The sequence below is a fragment of the Sceloporus occidentalis genome, unplaced genomic scaffold (assembly GCF_023333645.1).
Source record: "Sceloporus occidentalis isolate IW3139 unplaced genomic scaffold, rSceOcc1.0.p SCAF_7, whole genome shotgun sequence".
Taxonomy (NCBI): domain Eukaryota; kingdom Metazoa; phylum Chordata; class Lepidosauria; order Squamata; family Phrynosomatidae; genus Sceloporus; species Sceloporus occidentalis.
The window spans coordinates 24,376,697-24,396,313 of record NW_028316987.1 but is presented as its reverse complement, the minus strand read 5'-3'; the positions used below and the strand labels follow the sequence as shown (position 1 = coordinate 24,396,313).

Genomic DNA, 19,617 nt, shown 5'->3' with positions numbered 1-19,617 from the left:
GGAAACCATTCAGAGTCAGGGGCTTTCCCAGCAGATAATGATCACCAATTAGCAGATATTAATCCTCTTTTGCATTAGCCTCCCAGCCTGAGGCCGGCCATTAACACAGAACAATACACATGCAAATCACTCCTGCATTCACAGTATATATACAACAAACTTTTTCCAGGCAAAGCATTCCCTGAAGATGTCATCCACAGATGCTGGCGAAACATCAGAAAGAAACTCTGCTAGAACATGGCCACATAGCCCGAAAAACCCACAAAAAACTATGGATGCTGGCCATTAAAGCCTTCGACTTTCCACTGTATATAATTCATAGGGTGTAAGAGATCAATGACTCCTTCACCAGATTTTCTGCCTAACTGTAGGTGGAAGACTTCAGCATTCCAGTAAAACAAAATAGATCCAGCAAGTCTGCTCATACCTTTTGTTATAGATCTGGAACTGGTTAAGGAATAGGAAGTAGAAAGTTTATTCAGAGCAGTAAAAACAAGATGAGAATCTGAAAAGGCTCAAACAGATATTTCAAAGCATTGGGTCTGGGCATTAAAATGGCAATTGTGGTTTAATCTAAGAAAGTATCCATTGAATATGTGCTAAATTCATATATACATTGACAGGACCTGGTTTCAACTGACCAGGAAAAGGATCAAAGGGTGTGGAAGCTATTGAATTATTTATTTATTTTATTATTTATTTTATTATTGATTCGTTTTATTTATTTTATTTCTATCCTGCCTTTTCCCCAAAGTGGGACCCAAGGCGGCTATCAACATATATAAAACACATTAAAACCACAATTATTACAAGAAGGTGAATTCCATACTAGGAATCTTTGGGAAAGGACTCGAGAATAAACCTTCTAATGCAGTAAAGCCTTTAAAAGCCTGTAAACAAATCTATGGTGTCACCCCATTTGGAATGATAGTATCATTCTGGTCGACTCATCTCAAAAATGTCACTGTTTGGAGAAAGCCAAAAATTATGAAGTGGCTGAAATCACTCCCAAATTAGAAAATATTATAACTATTTAAAATAAGGGGGAAAAGGTAAGAAGCCACATTATGAACATGTATTTAATTGCATCATGGTGTAGAAAGAATGAACAAAAAGACATTTTAAACTTGCAATCATTACACCTATTTCTTACTCAGTTAATGAATGCTCTTGCTGCAGGAATGAAAAACACCTTTGAATTTAGGTCCCTAATTTGTTATCCTTTTTAGATCAGGAAATGATTGGCTTATTGGATTTGTAGAAACAAACACTAGCCATGCTTATTATATCAAAACACACCGCATGTAGCACCTGCTGTAATTAGGGCAAGTACAGATTAGGATCTGTAGCATTTGTCTATAAAAATTGGGCTTCCTACTGTGCAGTTGTTGGGTTGGATAGGAATGGTACTTATTTATGTATCTTCTTCTTCAGTAATCTTTTTTTCCACTCCTATAATAACCACCACACTTATTATCCTTTAACACAGACTTATATAGCTTCACATCAGAATTTTTTTTTTTTTGCAAAAGGGATGCACAAGCCAAAGAAAAGAAAAGAAAGCATAAGCAATCATGATGACTGTACATGCAGTTAAATATATGCTACACCGAACAATGGGAGACACATTTATTTAATTTGTTTTAAATGGTCGTGTTATTACAGTAACAAGATTGATGTGGTGATAAACGAACAATAAATGTCAAACTAAAGAGAAACTAAAATAAAATTAAAACTGCGTATCAGTGTCTCTGCAGCTGAATATAAGTGGGAAAGATTTGTGCTGTACAATTTATTTTAAAGTTTGAGTTCAACCAATCAGATTGTGGTATAACTGAGAAGGCCGCTTCAGAAGTCTGTTTGATGAGGGGGTGGTTTGATCTTCTTCTTGCTGTTAGTAATAAAATCAAAAAAAGGAAAGCACGGCTGCAAGAAAGCATCATCACTTTCAGCTCCTTTTGATATTCTAAGCATGAGAGAGTTTTTTTTTTTTTACATTAGAATCATATTCCAAAACTTATTCAGCAATGAAACAATACCAAGGTTTCCCGACAGTAAGAGAAATTCCTTTATGATTTAATAGTTTCTTTACTTGAGACTAAGGGGCAAAGCAGACGAGCGACCAGAAGTCTTGGAACCAAATCCCAGTGGATACCAGGGGCCCACTGTATTTTCTTTAGCACTGGCTGGCCTTGATTTATATGGAGGAGTGAACCAAATGTGGGGCCATTCAGAATCAGAAATTTCACACTGAAGGTCCATTTGCCAAATTCATTGAGAAGTATTTCTTTCACCCTATACAGCCAGTCTAAACCATTCAGAAATATCTATTGGCCATGCCTTTTATGAAGACTATAGCCTGTTCCAGACTGCCAAAATAAAGCTGCTTGGGGTCTCTTTGGAGGTATGTTATTTAAATGATGCATGCATCCTAAGAATCCGGAAGCTGCACCAAAGCTGCCCTCCAGTGCTTAGGAATGGAGTGTGGCTTTGGGGTGACCTCCGGACTCTTAGGACCCATGCATCATTTAAATAGCATACCTCCAAAGAGACCCGAAGCAGCTTTATTTTGGCAGTCTGTAACAGGCCTGTGTTTATGCAAAATGCTTCAAACAGTGTTGGGGAACAGGAGATTTTGACTGTTAACACGAGATGCCTTGCAAATGAAATTACTTGTTAAAAGCTGGAACCAATTTGGTCTAATCAGCTTCAGCTTCAACGAATCCTGGACCATTTTAGGTTTGTCTTGGTGAAACAGATCTCTGATATTAGCAATGCTTTTATCAGGCCAGCTCTTAAAGTTTTTAATTTTGTATTTTGAGAAAAAAAATGGCGTGAGCCAGAATGGGGTACATAAGAGAGGGCTGACGAGTTAATATATGTGATCAATGGCTTCACATCTCTAAAATATTATGGAGGTAAGGATTAGCAACATTGGTAATTTTTTAAAAAGAAATTAGGAGACCTGCTTTGAATAAATGATTGCTCATTAATGCTAGTGTCACCCAGTTTGTAGAGGATATTATAGATAGATAGATAGATAGATAGATAGATAGATAGATAGATAGATATAAATTTAGTTGAGCTGGCATATTTGGGATGCATAAAATATATATTTTGATGCCAGGAATAGCAAGACATCTACAAATAGGAAATCTAGGCTTTTTATTACTGCATATAAAGTTATTAATTATGAGTTACCATTTTGTAGAGTAATGTTGTGGAGGGATAAGAGGTATTAACTGAAAAAGGAACATATCAACCAGTCCAGTGCTATTCTTCCTAGTACGGTCAGCCCTCCATATCCATGGAGTCTACATCCATGGATTCAACCATTCATGGCTTGAACACACACACACACACACACACACACACACACACTGAATGGTTGAATCCATGGATGCCATGGATGTAGACTCCATGGATACAGAGGGCTGACTGTACTAGGAAGAATAGCACTGGACTGGTTGATATGTACCTTGATTTTGCCATTTCATACAGTGGACACCATTTTACTGTGCCACTGTACATAATGGGACTTGAGCATCCATGGATTTTGATATCCACAGGGGTGGTTGTGGTGGTGGTCCTAAAACTACACTCCAGTGGGTAACAAGGGCCCACTGTACTGACATGTTCATTGTGGCCCAGGACAGGAGGCAATTCTCACATGTAGCCATTTGTTTACTGACTTGTAGTTTCTAGGAATCATCAGGGAAATGACCATAGAAATAACAAGTACTAGATGCTTCAAGCCTGAGGGGCGTGTTTGTGAACCTGTTAATAACCTCCACTGCACAAATGCTTTTATGGGGGTGTCAAGAATAGCTCTTTCCTCCACTGTTCCGTGAACCAGCCTTCTGTATTTCAAACAGCAAGAAAACAGTTTATTCCAGTAACTTTGGTGTTAGCGGTAAGATGTCTACAGATAGAACTACCGTCATCCACAAACACAAAAACCATATTCATAGCTCCCCTTCCTAAAACTTTGCGGGCTTGACTATGATTTGCCCATAAATCAATACATATCATACACCATCCATATTGCACTGGTCACCAAGCCCCCCATAAACACTTTCAGTTTCCTCTCTACATCTTTTCTCCTAGGAAAAAATTCCACACACAACTCTGCTTTTCTGAACCAAGCAGTTGTCTTGACTGTAAACCACTATCAAGGTTCTTCCTGACACTACAACTCTCATCATCTCTCATATCCACAATACACAGCTTTATACAATTAAATATCCTCTGTATTACTATATTAATACCTAATTTACCCAGCCATAGACACAGCTCATGACAGATTTTATTAGATTCTGGCATGAGGCATTAATATACATAATGGATTTCTGAAAATTGATTTTTAAGCTTAAAAAGTTTGAAACAGATTCAAAACATTTTTTTTTAAATTCTGGGAAGAAAGAGTCCAAATTAGTTAAATATAGCAGTATGTTATCTGCATAAAGAGAGCTCTTATGTTGATAACATGCAAATTTGGGGCCCATGATTAAATCATTAGCTTGAAATATATTGGCTAGTGGCTCAACAGCTAGTGTGCAGAACAAGGGAAAGAGAGCTCAACCTTGCTTGTTACTTTGAGTAAGCTGAATTTCCTGTTGACTTATGGTGACCCCATGAATTTCATAGGGTTTTCTTCAGGCAAGAAATACACAGTGAAGGTTTTATGTAGATCTTCCAATTTATTTATAGTTAGAGATTTAATGTATTCATTTAAATTTAAATTAAACTCATAAACGGGGGCTAGAATGTTTTGGAGAGGTCTGAATAATTTTGAGTCTAATTTTTCTAAGGCATTGAGGCATATGATTGTATATGTAAGTAAACATGACAGCTGGTGTATGATTACACATGCAGTGGTGGTTGGTGCACACTGTGGGCATGATGCATTTAACTGTGCAAACATTTGAAAGAGAACAACATGTAAGCTAAATAAAGGCCTGTTACAGACTGCCAAAATAAAGCTGCTTCGGGTCTCTTTGGAGGTATGCTGTTTAAATGATGCATGGGTCCTAAAGAGTCCGGAGGTCGCACCAAAGCCATACTCTATTCCCAAGCACTGGAGTGCAGCTTTGGTGCAGCTTCCGGATTCTTAGGATGGATGCATCATTTAAACAGCATACCTCCAAAGAGACCCGAAGCAGCTTTATTTTGGCAGTCTGTAACAAGCCAAAGGAAACTTTTTCTTGATCTAAAAGCTGATCAGAATCAGCAGTGGAAAGTGAGTGAAAATTGCCTTTTGATGTATTAAAAGCCTGCTTTGCTTCTATGAGAATAAACTCCTTGTTGGCCTCAGTGAAATGACAGGATATATGTTGCTCAATACACAAATGAAGTCCTTCCCATTTCCTGGGACATTTGCAGCACCTGTACATGCTTTTGTACTCTCCTTCTTCGTTTTCACCTGGATTTACTCAATTGTATAGTTATTCCACATCATATATAAATATGATATACTTTGCAGTTGTCTTGAAACATATGGAAGGCATGCTCATTAAATGTCTCCCAGTACTCATCCTGAGAACCTAAAGTTATGGAGACTCCATAAATAATTACACATGTAATGGTAGGTGGTCCAAATTATGGCTCAGAAGGTTCTTGTAGGCACTCAGAGATCATTATTGGTCCTTAGGTACAGTCATTTCTTGATAGACAGTGGAGAGCATACCTAACTTTTATGCTTGACAAAATAATCAGGATTTTCATTCTCCCTCTGGAAGCCAAAGCACAGTCAAGGGCCTTATGTAGGGTTTTTTTAGTGTGAGCTGTTTTCTTTCCCTTGACACCTTTTTGCTTTTTTTCCACATATCTGATCCTATACACGCATTATTGAACTGTTGTTTATCTGCTGGAAAATTCTGGATGGGACAGCTAGACAAAACGGAATATGTTAAGAAGAGGAGCATCAGTCTCAGGCATGAAGGTATGTCTTGGATGTAGTGCATTTCCTTCACCAAAAAGGTCAGGTTTGTAATTTTGGGGTACTCCTTGATTCAGAATCCCATTAGATATGAAGAAAGTGTCTGTAGTGAGGGACAATTTCTCCAGCTTTGTCTGGTCAATAATTATGACCTTTCCTGAAGAAAGTGGTCTTACCACTATTAGTCACACCCCTAGTTTTCATCATATTATGTAACTGTAACACACTCAATTTGGAACTGTTACTGAAAAGATTTAAGAAACTTCAAAATGCTGCAGCCAGGGTGCTGACAATATACAAACCAAATAATTTAATGTACACCGGTTCCTGATTTTTTTCCAGTTCAGCTCAAAGAAACAATGTCAAATTTTAAAGCAAGGGTGTTGTGGTCCAAGAATATCTGACAAACCATGCTCTTAAAGACTGGGATTTCACACATCCTTCTTTTCCAGCATGATCCATTCATCTCCTGGGGCATTATTGCAGCCTCTGAGAAACATGACTCTTCTGTAGTGACATACCCCCCCCCCCCCAATTGAATAACCTGCCAACTGAAAGGCACCAGGCTCTGATAATTTATTTCTTCAGACAAACAGTGAAAGCATAGTGATAAAAGCTTTTCACTTAATATGCTGTTCATTTATTATGATTTAATGCTATTCTGGATTTTGGTCACAATTACAAGAAAACTGTTGCTTTGATTGCTTGTCGGTTAACACTGGAGCTATGTCTCTGAATCCTACAGTTTTTGAGCCTGTAGTACTTTCAGCACAGACGATATTGTTGGTTCCTTCACACACAACAGGAGGATGCTGCAGTAATGATACATTTAAATATGTTGGCACATGAGTTGCAGCTAATGTTTTCCATAGCAGCAGTTATGAATGTACAGCATTACCATATGCTACTTTTTGTAAATAATCGCTTTCAGTTGGTGCTGTAAGAATTAGCATATTGTCACAGGACATGCTGAGATCAATATGTGACAGTCTGTCTCTCAGTTCGTCCTGACAGGTTTGTGAATGTAACATCAGTCCAATGTGGAACTGGTATGTCATGAGTGCTGTTGTACTGAGCTGATGTGGTATGTCCTGGTATACTCTCATGTGTCTGACACCACTGAATCTCATTAGATGGGGCTATGATGACTACATCTGGTGCAGCAGGATAAGCTCAAGACAGCAGTTTGTAATGAACTAAAAACCAGGACTCTGGGCCAATGAGTAACCAGGAATTGAGGGCAAACCAGGAAATGGGAACAGAGAGGATGGCAGGAGTTGGGAATTAAAGTAGAAAGTAGAAACAGAGTTCATCCAATGGTCAGCCTGGGCAGATGGACTCAGACAACAATCAGAAAGTTCGTTGAAAACCTTTCCTTATATGGTTCAAACATGGGTTGTCATTATTTCTTGCTGCTTTCTCTTTGATTTTGGGATGTTCTAACACCTTGTTAACCAAAGCAAGCAGTAGACTATTCTTTTCTTTGAATATCTAGATCTTGAAACATCACCACAATATGTGGCGATAACCACCAATATGACAGTTTTTAAAAAGAAATTTATAATAATAATAATAATAATAATAATAATTTATTTGTATCCCGTCCCTTTGAGGTCAATCGGGGCGGCTAACAGTAATAAAATACAATACATTATACATCAACATCTACTTCCCTCCCCCCCCCCTTAAAAAGTTATTAAATCAATTATAATTAAAACCAAGAAATTAAAACAACATCAACACATACACATTATTACAAAACAAGAACAAAACAAAACAGTAAACTGCAGTTGCATTCTACTTAAATTTCCAGGGAGGACCTTGGGACAAACCCATGGAGTATAAGTGTGGCAATGGCTCCTAGTGATTATCAGAAGCATTATGGGGAATATGACTGGGAGGGTGCTGCAGCACTTTTATTGGCTAAAGGCTTCCTCTGGACATGTGGCTGGCCACTGTGAGAAAAGAATACTGGACTGATGCACCTGGGCTCTTATGTTCTTATGCTGTTATATAAGCTATACAGTTCTTGTACATCATCACTGTAACTGATAATATTCTTGGGATTTGGCAAGCATCACTGGGGGGATATAAAACAGTCTGAGGAAACTGGTCTATGTAAACAACAAAGATGGAGTTCAGAATCCTCCCAATCTGCCAACCCTGGCCAGAGAGAGGCATGGCGGGATCATCCAGATGTGGCACAGAGATACAGAGAGCTCTTGGAGAGCACTGAAAGTGTTGGGAGGGGAAGGATAATTTCTCTTGGCATCTTAAATACTACTACTTAGTTAGGTGAGTTCCTAACTAAAATAGACATGCTTAGTTAAGCATTACTGTGCCTGAATACAGAGAAAGAATTTCTTATGCTCTAATATCTGAAAAGGACCAGAAGGCATTAGATTTTGTGGTACAAGATGCTGGTGCTTTATGACAAGGTGCTTGATTTTAACAAGTTCAAACATACTTTAAGGATAAAACTGATTACACAAGTAAAACTAGATAGTACTTGTGGTATTCTGAATGACTGGCTAAAATATACTTGTGAACAAAAATGACTACAGGTTGAGTCTCCCTTATCTAGAAATTAGACATACTCTAAAAAAAATTTCACAGGTTGCTGAGATAGTTACAGTGTTGCTTTCTGATGGTCCAATGATCATATCAAAAGCTCATGTCAAATATGCTAGAAGAGTCTGTTCCAAACACTACATGCCAACATTCTTTGGGGTAGTTGCCAAATAAATAAGTGACAGTTGTGGCACCAGCAAGACATCTGTTGATATCACTGGGTAAGCCGAACAATACAGAAAAGTGGTCCACATGTAAACAGACCCCAGATTGTTTAGGGCTTTATAAACTAACAACAAAAGCTTACATCTGGATTGGTAGTATATTTTCAGTCAGTGCAGTTCCTCCAAGAGGAGTGTAACATCTCTGTAGCTACTTGTAGTATTTTGCACATTTTGCACTAGCTTCATCTCCATGACATTTATTACTGGCAGCTACACCCACACAAGGCACATTGCATTAATCCACCCTCCGAGTTGCCAGTTTGTAGGTCTCTGTGCTCTAACTGTCTATGCCCAAGAACTATTGTAGCAGGCAGACCACACGCCACACTTTTTGTGGGCTGTATCACCTGCCACTGCTTACATTGCTACCAGCATCTGGGCCAAGAGAGAACTGATTACTGGATCATTATCCTATGTTATACCAAAATGATGTAATTTGTAGCCAACAGAGGCCTTTAAAAAGATGCTGCATATCTACATCTTCCCTGTGCTTTGTCTAACTCATATTTCTAAAGAAGTGCTGCATGTACAAACTTAAAATCTGACAACTGAAAAAGATCTGACAGTTTTAAGATCAGATTTAAAGTATGGGTCAACTCTCACACGTCAGGTGCTATGAATCATGGAAACGCAGTTACTTAGCTAATTATTACTTTGGCCCCATACAGATAGGCCAAAATAAAGCTGCTTTGGGTCACTTTGGAGGTATGCTGTTTAAATGATGCATGCGTACTAAGAGTGCAGAAGACGCGCCAAAGCCACGATCCAGTAAAAAGGACTGGAGTGCAGCTTTGACGCGGCTTCTGAACTCTTAGTACGCATGCATCATTTAAACAGCATACCTCCAAAGTGACCCGAAGCAGCTTTATTTTGGCCTGTCTGTATGGGGCCTTTGTTACTTAGCTGGGATTTTATATGAAGGTGCACACTCAATTTTCTTTCTTTCTTTCTTGTTTTAGGCAAACACCACAACAAACAAATTGTTTGCTTGGAAGAGTTGTAATTTCCAGGCAGGGAGCTATAATAAAAAAAAAAAAAAAAAAAAGGGGGGGGCGGGGGAGGAACTTTTTCAAGCTTTGCAGTAAATGCAGGCAATCATAATTGATAATTGCACAGCGCTCTCTATTTGTCTGAAATTTAGTAGGCTTGATCCCCTTAAAAAATGGCACCTGCCCTGGAAATTTTATCCAGTTCAGACAAGAATGTTCAAAATTCATTTTGAAAATTCCAACATATTGCAAAGGAAAATAGCAAGTCCCTTCCTTACAACTATTTCTTTGTAGTACGATGGGAATAATGCCCTCATAATGGGCAAATATGTCTGAAAATCGACACACAATTCTAATAGGAAAATAAGTATAACCATCAGTAGGTTTCCAATGACAGTCAAAGTGAGGCACACAAATCCCTCTACTGGTAGCATTCTAGCTTCACTGGGAAAGTGTGCTCAACACAACTGTTGTACCATTGCTGCTTTAGAGGTTCATAGGGACTGGTAACCTTAACAACTTTGGAAATACTACTCAAAATGCCACCAAGACAAGGATTTGCTCCCTTGACAAGCCTGAATAAAATATACATAAGCAAATATGAAACCTTTTTTCTGAAAATGGGAGATGTTTATTTTTGATACTTTAAAACTTGCTTTACCTATAACTTTGCCCCAGATCACTTTTAATTTTGGCACATTTGTAGTCCTCATGAAGTCAGCTGCAGAGGCCGAGAATCAGGCTGTTATCTCAGATGATGTCCGATTTATAAGCTACAGATTTAGGAAGTTTATACTTTTTTAAAAATATAATATATTGCCTTAACTGTAGAGGCACTAATGTTTATTATCACAATTTATTCTCACTCTACAGTACACGATATAGATTTCTGATAGCAACATAAAGGTAATAAGCAAAATTAAGAACAAAGAAGTGAAATAATGTCTTACAACAGGATAAGCTTACCTGCTTAGCAGAACCCACAGCTTTTAAGCAATCCCTTTCACGTTTCTTCTGGTAAAAATGATTATAGTCAGGCAAGCTTTATGTTTTGAATTTGTAGTAGACTTTATTTTCTGAAAAAGAAATTGAGCCCTTGATATAAAGTAGGGTAAAATACAAAAACTGAATTAATGTGCTATCCAAAATTATGTAACTATTCGGCAGCACTAAACGGAAGGTTGGATTAAACATTTACTGTCGTTTGGTGAAAGTTGTAAAGATCAGGTATTTCCATTCCTTACTGTAATTGGATCCTGGAGTTGGCTGACAGAACCTAATGTGATCACCTGCTGCTTCATGTTTAGCTTTATTTTTATCCCAAATATTGCTGAAACTCCTCAAAATCTTTATTTGAGCATCTTTAGTAGTGCTGTAAACATGGAGCTGTGCTGAGAAGCCTTAGAAGATAAACAAATTAAGCAATATATTTTGAGTGGTAGTGAGAAAAAAGGTACTAAGAATTCCTTGGTCAAGTTTGAGAGGATTAAAAAATATATTAATAACTGAAGAATTTTAATAGTGAAAGATGCTTTTTTTTGGGGGGGGGGGAATGCTGACAATTCTATTTACTCCTGTTTATTGCTGAGCGGAAAGCATTTTATTCTGTGAAACCCTGGGTCACCTGCTTTGTGTCAAAGACCTTGTGATCATGTAGTTTTAGGTTTCTGGAACTGTTGTCAATGAAGAAAGTAGTCCTAAAAGATTTCAGCCAAGGAAAATAAACTGGGTTAACACCTCTTTTTTCTTTGATTTCCCTCCTTCCCCCAAGGATTTTTCCTCTCTTTCTTAAGACTTGCTGGCAACCCAGTTCTACTATGGGAAAATACAATTTTTTGTCTGTGCCTCTTCCCCTAAAGTACATTGATGCTATCAAAAGAGAAAGATGCTGTTGTGAAGACAAACACAAAGGCATGAGCAGGGCTGCCTGTATGTGAAATCAAAGTGATAGATTAAGAACTCAACCTTACTGTTGCCTCATTTCTTCACCAGCCAACAGAAAGAGCTGACAGAGGACCTTGTACTTTGTTGCAGAATGCTGTTAATTGTTTGTGGGTGTTTTGTATGAGCTCCTACACAACTGGCTCTATTAGCTTTATAGGTTTATAAAGGATGAATTTGTGCTGTGATAGTGCAGTGTGGTTTCCTGAACTGCCTTCTAAGCAAATATTATGTTCAATATATAGATAGCCTAGAGGCCTTTTCACACTACACAAATATACCACCCTGATTCCTCTTTAACTGCCATGGTTCCAGCCTAGAGGGCACTGGGGTACATTTGGGGCAAAGGTTTTTGGGGGCTGCAGTGAGAGGTAGAATGGAAGTACAGCCCCCAAGCTCTCGTAATGCATCCTCTAGCCTCCCACAGTTGCCCATCTCTTGGTGTAATAGCTAGAGTGGTTTGCAATATCTAGATTCTAGTCCTTGGAGAACCATGAAACTCACTTTGGCCCAGCCACTCACTCTTAGCCTGATCTGCCTCATTGGAAAAGATGAAAGCAAGGAGGAGGAGAACCATGTATGTCACTTTGAGCTCGATGAAAGAACAGTATGATTGTGAAGTCAAAGGCTTTCACAGCTGGCACCCATAGTTTTCTGTGGGTTTTCAAGGCTGTGTGGCCACATTCTGGAAGAATTTTGCCTGCATCTATGGCCAGCATCTTCAGAGGGTGGTGGCATGCCAAAAAAGTCGGCAGTGGCAGGACACATCAGAAACGATATTGGGCATAGAATGTTACTTAAAAACACTGAAATTCTAGACCATGCCAACAACTATCAGGTCAGAATGCACAGGGAGCCCATTGAAGTCCACAAACACTTAGACAACTTCAACAGGAAAGAAGAAATGCTGAAAGTAAACAATGTTTGGCTATCACAGTCCTGGAAAACACCAAAAATCAAGATTCAGTACATGCAAATGAACACCACCCAGGGTCAGGGGTTTTCCCCACAGACAATGGATTGCTAATTAAATAGACGCACATCCACCACACATATCCTCCCACACTGAGACCTTGCTATTCAACAACAGACCAACACACAGATTAACATGTAAATCACTTCCTCCCAAGCAAGGGTCAACACAAGTATATATGCCCCACATACTTCAATGCTACTACCCTCTGAAGATGCCAGCCACAGATGTAGATGAATGGTATGATTACATATTTAAATAAAATATGGGTATCTCTGGGTATGTTTAGCCTGGAGAAGAGACGGTTGAGAGGTGATATGATAGCCCTGTTTAAGTATTTGAAGGGGTGTCATACTGAGGATGGAGCAAGCTTGTTTTCTGCGGCTCCTAAGAATAGGACCCGAAACAGTGGATGTAAGCTACAGGAAAAGAGGTTCCACCTCAACATTAGGAAGAACCTCCTGCCAGTAAGAGCTCCCTTGGACTGTGGTGGAGTCTCCTTCTCTGCAAGTTTTTAAACAGAGGTTGGATGGCCATCTGTCGGGGGTGCTATGATTGTGAGTTTCTGCATGGCAGGGGGGTTGGACTGAATGGCCCATGTGGTCTCTTCCAACGCTATGATTCTATGAAAATACTTGTGTATGTTATTCAACCGCCAAACATCTCTGAAAAGCCATGACAATATAAATTACATATTTCAGTATAGTTTTTCCCCCCTACTCAATTATTTCAGCTCCCTCATTTGCAAATTCATCTGCAAACTCCTCCCAACACATTTACAGATCTTGTTACTACGTTGGCTACAGGCATAGGCTACAGAAAATGTGTTACCAATTATACTTTTAGTGGACATTTCTATTTGTTCTACCCGACCAGAAATTACCAAATAACATTAATCTTTGTTATCCTTTCATTTTTCTTAAGTGTATATTACTCAACATATAGCAAATTACTCCAGACAACAAAGACTTGGAGTGACTACTGATGAAAGTTAAGGAAGCTAGTCAAAAAGCAGAGTTACAATTAAAAATTAAGAAAAGAAAACAATGACCATAAATTATTTACTTTATTTAAAGGAGATGATGAAAACATCAAAATAGTTGAAGATTTTCTTTCTCTTGGCTTAGTGATAAATCAAAATAGAGTCAAGAAATTAGAAAGAGATTAGGATTTGGAAGAGACATTATGAAGGAACTAAGTAAGATCCTCAAGGATAAAGATAGGTCACTAAATAGTAAAGTCAAAATCATTTGTGTCATACTATGGTTTATGATTTCAATGTGCGGTTGTGAAAGTTGGACAGAAAAGAAAACTGCCAGGAAGAAAATCAATTTATTTGAAATGTGCCATTGATAAATAAGTGTGAAAGCAAATCATGCTTGAACTAGAAGGTGAAATAGCTGAACTGAGCTTATGGTATTTTGGACATATCATGAGATAACATGGGGCATGGGAAAGCTGATAACACTTGGTAAAGGGGAAGTCAGTGGGAAAAGATATCAGGGAGTGAGGTCAGGCTGGCTGCAACCCTTGTGAATTTCTGGCAGGCAATAAAGACTGTGCTGTTTCACAGGCTATTAAAATTGTGGATGATTCTCTCATTTGCAAGTCTGCAAGACCTGAGCAGTACTGTTGATAACCAGGGCTCTTGGAGTTCTTTCACTCATAACGTTCATAGCAATTGTCATAAGTCAAAGTCATTGGTGGCAAATAACATCAGCGGCACCTACATAAACTTTAGCTGCATTTCATAATTTCTTGTGTTTTTCACCATTGTCATTAAATTCCAAGTTCTGAGAATCTCCCACAATTTTCAATCTTATTAAATTCACCGGTTATAATAGAAAAGATCCAGACAGACATGCACATCCACAAGCAAAATAAACAGGTGAGTCTATATTAGTGTGTGGTACATAGGCCAATTCATGTACCACTATGTAGATTTGCCTCCTCGCCTGCCCCAGACAATTTCTATGGACATGCTATCTGCTCACTGTATTTGTGTGTGGTACATAGGCAAATTCATGTACCACTACATAGATTTGACTCCTCTCCTGCCCCAAACAATTTCTATGGACATGCTGGCTGCTCACTGCCTTGTTCCAGATGGCACTGTGGGCCCCAAATACATGCACTCATCGCTTTTCTTCTCACTCATCTCCCTTCTTGCTCCTGGTTTTTCGTTCTGCCAATCTTGTTTTGCAACACGTACATATTCTTTTGCACTGAGCCAGTGATATCTGGTATTAGTGTAGAAGAGGGAACAGATGGGCACCTAGGCATTAAAGCCTCTAAACACACAATAAAAACAATTCCTCTCCTCCACAAAGTAGGAGGTAAAATTTGCCCCAAGAACTGTCTCTCTGTCTGAAGACCTGTGGACGAATAGCAAGTCCTTGAGACTTCAGCCAGCACCCTGGGATCTGGCAACTATAGCCAGAAATGAAACCTTATGAGCAGGAGTGTCACATCTCATCACATTCTTGGAGGAGATTTAGTGGGGAAAGTTGGAAATCCCTTGGCTTTGAATATTTTGGGTTTAGGCCCTTCTTCCTCTTCCTCATCAAGTCTAGGCACCAAGATGGCATTGTTTCCTCCACCCCCTTTATTGTGCCCAAATATAACATTTACCCCAAATATTGTTTCTGTTACTAATTGTTACGAAGTTCATGATGCTCATCTTGATGTTATAGAACGTTTAGTGCATCCAGACTGACTAAAAAGACAAAAAGAAATCCCTAGATTTTATTCTTGTTATTTCTGGTTTTATTTGGAAGATCCATGCACGTTTTGTTTATCTCAGAATATTTTCTGCTGGCTCCCAGTACAGAGACATTTTGTACCAGCTCAGTTTATTTTAACACAACATAACACTGGAAGGAAGAAGAGGAAGAGAAACAAAACCTGAAACTTTTCAATCAGCCTGCATGCACCTTCAGACATACTCAATGTGTCCGAAGCTGCTCCAACGTAGCATCGGGGAAGAGGCTCTTAGATCAGTAAACTGGAGATGATCTGAGGAAATAGTGTTCTCTAGTGGCAAAGACTCTCTCTGCAATTTATTATCTTATAGGAGCTGAAATAAGACCTAGAATTTGCTCTGAAAGAATTACTTCAGTGATGACAAATAATGAAGTGGAACAAGAGGGTGAGACTGTTTGGAGGGTGACATGCTTGGCCTCCCTTGGTGTTGCCCCATTGTTCTCCTCATAAGAAGGATGGAATGGTGTGGGGGGATGCGCTTGGCCTCCCTCAAAAGAACAATGCAATGGCACTGGGGGGGGGCTGACCAGGTGTCACCCTTTTTCTGGGGTGTTACCCAGTGAGGACCACCCCCTGCACCCCCTAGTGATGCCACTGGATCAAAGAAGACAAGTCACATAATTGAAGAGAGCTAAATTCTCCATCAAAAGTGGCAAAGTTGTTTGAGCAGTCTTGCAAAATCTGTGTTTTAGATTCAGTATGATACCCCAATATGGTCTCAACACTGCTGAATTTGTTTGGAAAAAGTCCAGAGTTATTATCCCCAAGGGTATCACTAGGGAATGGGGAAGTGTGGAAGGGAGTGTCACCATCAGAGGTGGGGTGTAACCTAGTGCCCTGGTGGGAAGAGTTAATGAAGTTCTGGATCTTGAAGCTTTGCTGGGAGGGCAGGAAAGAATCTCTTCCTTTTCCTGCATGGAAAGCAGGTCTTTGAGATCTGGAAAAGCTGTAGATTAGCTGGAATCGGTGTGAAAGTTCCAGGTCTGACGGCTTTGTTGGCTGAGTGGGAAAGGAAGTCTTCTCCCTCTCTCTCCTGGCCTGCAGCGCCTCCTCCTTCTCCAGCTATTTGGCAGCAGGGGCAGCAAGAGGAGTCTCTCACATTGCCTGCCTCCACACTGCCTGGTCAAGCCACCAGGCTATTCTTTGGCAGTGGCATCAGCATGGTGGCTTGACCAAGCAATGTGTAGGCAGGTAGCCAGTGAGTGGGGTCTCTCTATCTATCTGTGCTGGCCATTCAAATTGCTAGGCTGCATTTCGGTGGTGACGGCAGCATGACGGCTCAACCAGACACTGCCTGCGCACTGCCTGGTTGAGCTACTGCTGCCAAAGAGCTGGGGTAGGTATGCCCCAAGTGGCCTCTTGTATGTACTCCCCTTCTGTCCCTCCAAAGGACCCGGTGAATTGGGCCTTGCCTGGGCTGTCCACCCTTGGGAGCAGTGCCCAGGTCCAGGAGGTGTTTAAGCAGAGATATTTGCAGCTGCCCCCTCAAAATTACTACAATGGGTGACACCAACCCTAGTGATGCCACTGGTTATCCCAGGGAACAATCCTTGGAGTTCCTGAATATGTGGCGACTCTGTCCTAAATTTGGAGGCTGGACTTATGAGCAGTCTGGATTGGACCTAAGTTGTTTACATATCCTTCAATGTTCCACAGATGACAACCAAAAGAGTGTGGCCAGGCATCAAGAGCAAAAGTCATTAAACAGAGAAGTCTTGGAATTTATGCACTTAATTTTTAAAAGTCTGAAAAAATGAGGGGACTCATATAATACTCTTCACGAGTGCATATGTATTACAATGCAATTAACAACAAACATGATATTAGATAATAAACTACTGTCTTTATCAGACTCTGCTCAAAATTAGAGCATCCTCTCAGATCCATGGTCACTGCATAAGCTCTGTGTTCACTCCCACCCCCATTGCCCAATGCATGTTGTATCAATTAAAATCCTAGCTTCCCCATAACATTCATTTGAGCACCTTGAGCAGTCATTATTTCTCAGCTTAACCTACTGTACAGAGTTACTGTTAGGATAAAAATGGGGGTGGGTGGGCAGGGGCAGAGAGAATAATATGGAATACATTTAGTTTCAGGGGATAAATGAATAAAATGAGTTACAAAAGATATATCTGGATGAAACATGATTCTCACAAAGAAATCTACACATTTCTTTTGGAATTTACAATTTAGGTTATAATACTGTACACATTTATCTCACAAATAAGTCCCATTGAACTTGTTGGAACTCATAGGAGAGGTAAGCTTATAGAGTTGGAAGAGACCACAAGGGCCATCCAGTCCAATCCCTTGCCCTGCAGAAACACACAATCAAGCCACTCCTGACAGATGGCCATCCGGCCTCTGTTTCAAAACCTACAAAGAAGGAGCTTCCACCACACTCTGAGGGGCTGTTTTTCTCCGTCCAACAGCCTGTACTGTCAGGAAGTTCCTCCTAATGTTGAGGTGGAATCTCTTTTCCAGTAGTTTGAATCCATTGCTCTGTGTCCTATTCCCTGGATCTGCACAAACAAGCTTGTTCCATCTTCAGTATAATGTCCCTTCAAATATTTAAACAGTAATAAAGATTATTAAAAATACAAACAAATATTTAAACAGGGCTATCATAGCAACTCTTACTTTCTCTTCTCTGGGCATACCCAGCTCCCTAAGCCTCTCCCTATAGGGCATGGTTTCAAAACCTTTCACCAGTTTGGTTGCCCTTCCCTGGACATGCTCCAGCTTTTCAACATCCTTTTGTAATTGTGGTGCTCAGAATGGGACACAATATTCTAGGTGAGGCCTGACCAAAGTAGAATAGAGTGGTACTAATACTTCCCTTGATTTAGACACAATACTCCTATTGGTGCAGGCTAGAATTGCATTGGCTTTTTTAGTTGCTGCATCACACTGTCGACTCATGTTCAACTTGTGTCTACCAAGAGTGCTAGATGATCCCATTCACATTTACTGTTACCAAGCTAGGTGTCCCTCATCCAATATCTGAGTGTATCATTTTTTATTTTTATTTTTTGGCCTAAGTGTAATACCTTACCTTTCTCCATGTTGAAATTCAGTTTATTAGTTTTGGTCCAGCTTTCTAATCTATTCAGGTCATTTTGAATTTTGATCCTTTTCTCTGTGGTTTTAGCTAGTCCTCCTAATGGTGTCATCTGCAAATTTAATAAGCATGCCTTCTTTCATCCAAGTCACTGATAAACATTTTGAATAGTATTGGGCCCAGCAGGGACGTAGCCAGTATTTTAGGAAGAGGGGGGGGGGGGGTCCAGACTAAGTGCCACCATTATAATGGGGCTTGGGTGTGGCAGCACAGCAGCACACACCATTCATTTTTCTATTGGAAGGGGGGGTCCGGACCCCAAGATCCCCCCCCCTTGGCTATGTCCCTGGGCCCAGGGCAGCACCCTGCTAATTACTTCTCTCCAGGATGAAAAGGAGTCATTGATGAGAACCCTTTTGGTTCAGCTGGTCAACCAATTACAAATCCACCTAACAGTTCCATTGTCTAGCCTGCATTTTACTAACTTGTTTGCCAGAATATTGTGGGGGGCCTTGTTGAAGGCCTTACCAAAGTCAAGATATGCTACACCCACAGCATTCCCTTCATCTACCAAGTTGGTAATTTTAACAGGAAAAGAGGTCAGATTAGTCTGGCGTAACTTGTTTTTGAGAAACCCATGCTGAGTTATTGGGATTGTTGCATTCCTTTCTAAATGCTTACAGACCCTCTGTTTAATAATCTGGTCTAGAATCTTTCCTGGTATTGATGTTAGGCTAACTAGAAGATAATTGTTTGTGTTCTCTTTCCCCCTCTTTTTTGAAGATGGGGACAACATTTGTCCCCTTGTAGTATGCTAAGACTTCTCTTTACTCCAAGAATTCTCAAAGGTTATTGACAATGGCTCTGAGATTGCAATTTGCCAGTTCTTTTAATACCCTTGGATGTAGTTCATCTCATCATGGAGACTTGAACTCATTGAGATTAACCAAGTATTCCCATACTACCTCTTTATGTATTCTGTGCTGCATTTCCCCTGCTGCATCCTCTGCTCCATTTTCCTCAGGTTGAGCACCCTTTTCCTTTTGTGAGAAGACTGAGGCAAAGAAGGTGTTAGTAACTGAGGCCCCATACAGACAGGCCAAAATAAAGCTGCTTCTGGTCACTTTGGAGACATGCTGCTTAAATGATGCCTG

At 39.9% G+C, this 19,617-nt stretch overlaps 1 protein-coding gene across 6 annotated transcripts in view; it reads right to left on the bottom strand.

Moving 5' to 3' along the window:
- LOC149309408 (poly(rC)-binding protein 3-like) overlaps positions 1 to 19,617 on the bottom strand; it is a 256,438-nt gene that overhangs the window by 108,648 nt on the left and 128,173 nt on the right. For 4 of the 6 annotated variants that reach the window (XM_089532384.1, XM_089532382.1, XM_089532393.1 and 1 more), the window contains one exon: positions 10,689 to 10,798. The exons of the other annotated variants lie outside the window; for them this stretch is intronic. The gene's annotated coding sequence lies outside the window, so the exon portion shown is untranslated. The remainder of the gene's footprint in view (positions 1 to 10,688; positions 10,799 to 19,617) is intronic. 6 annotated transcript variants of the gene reach the window in all.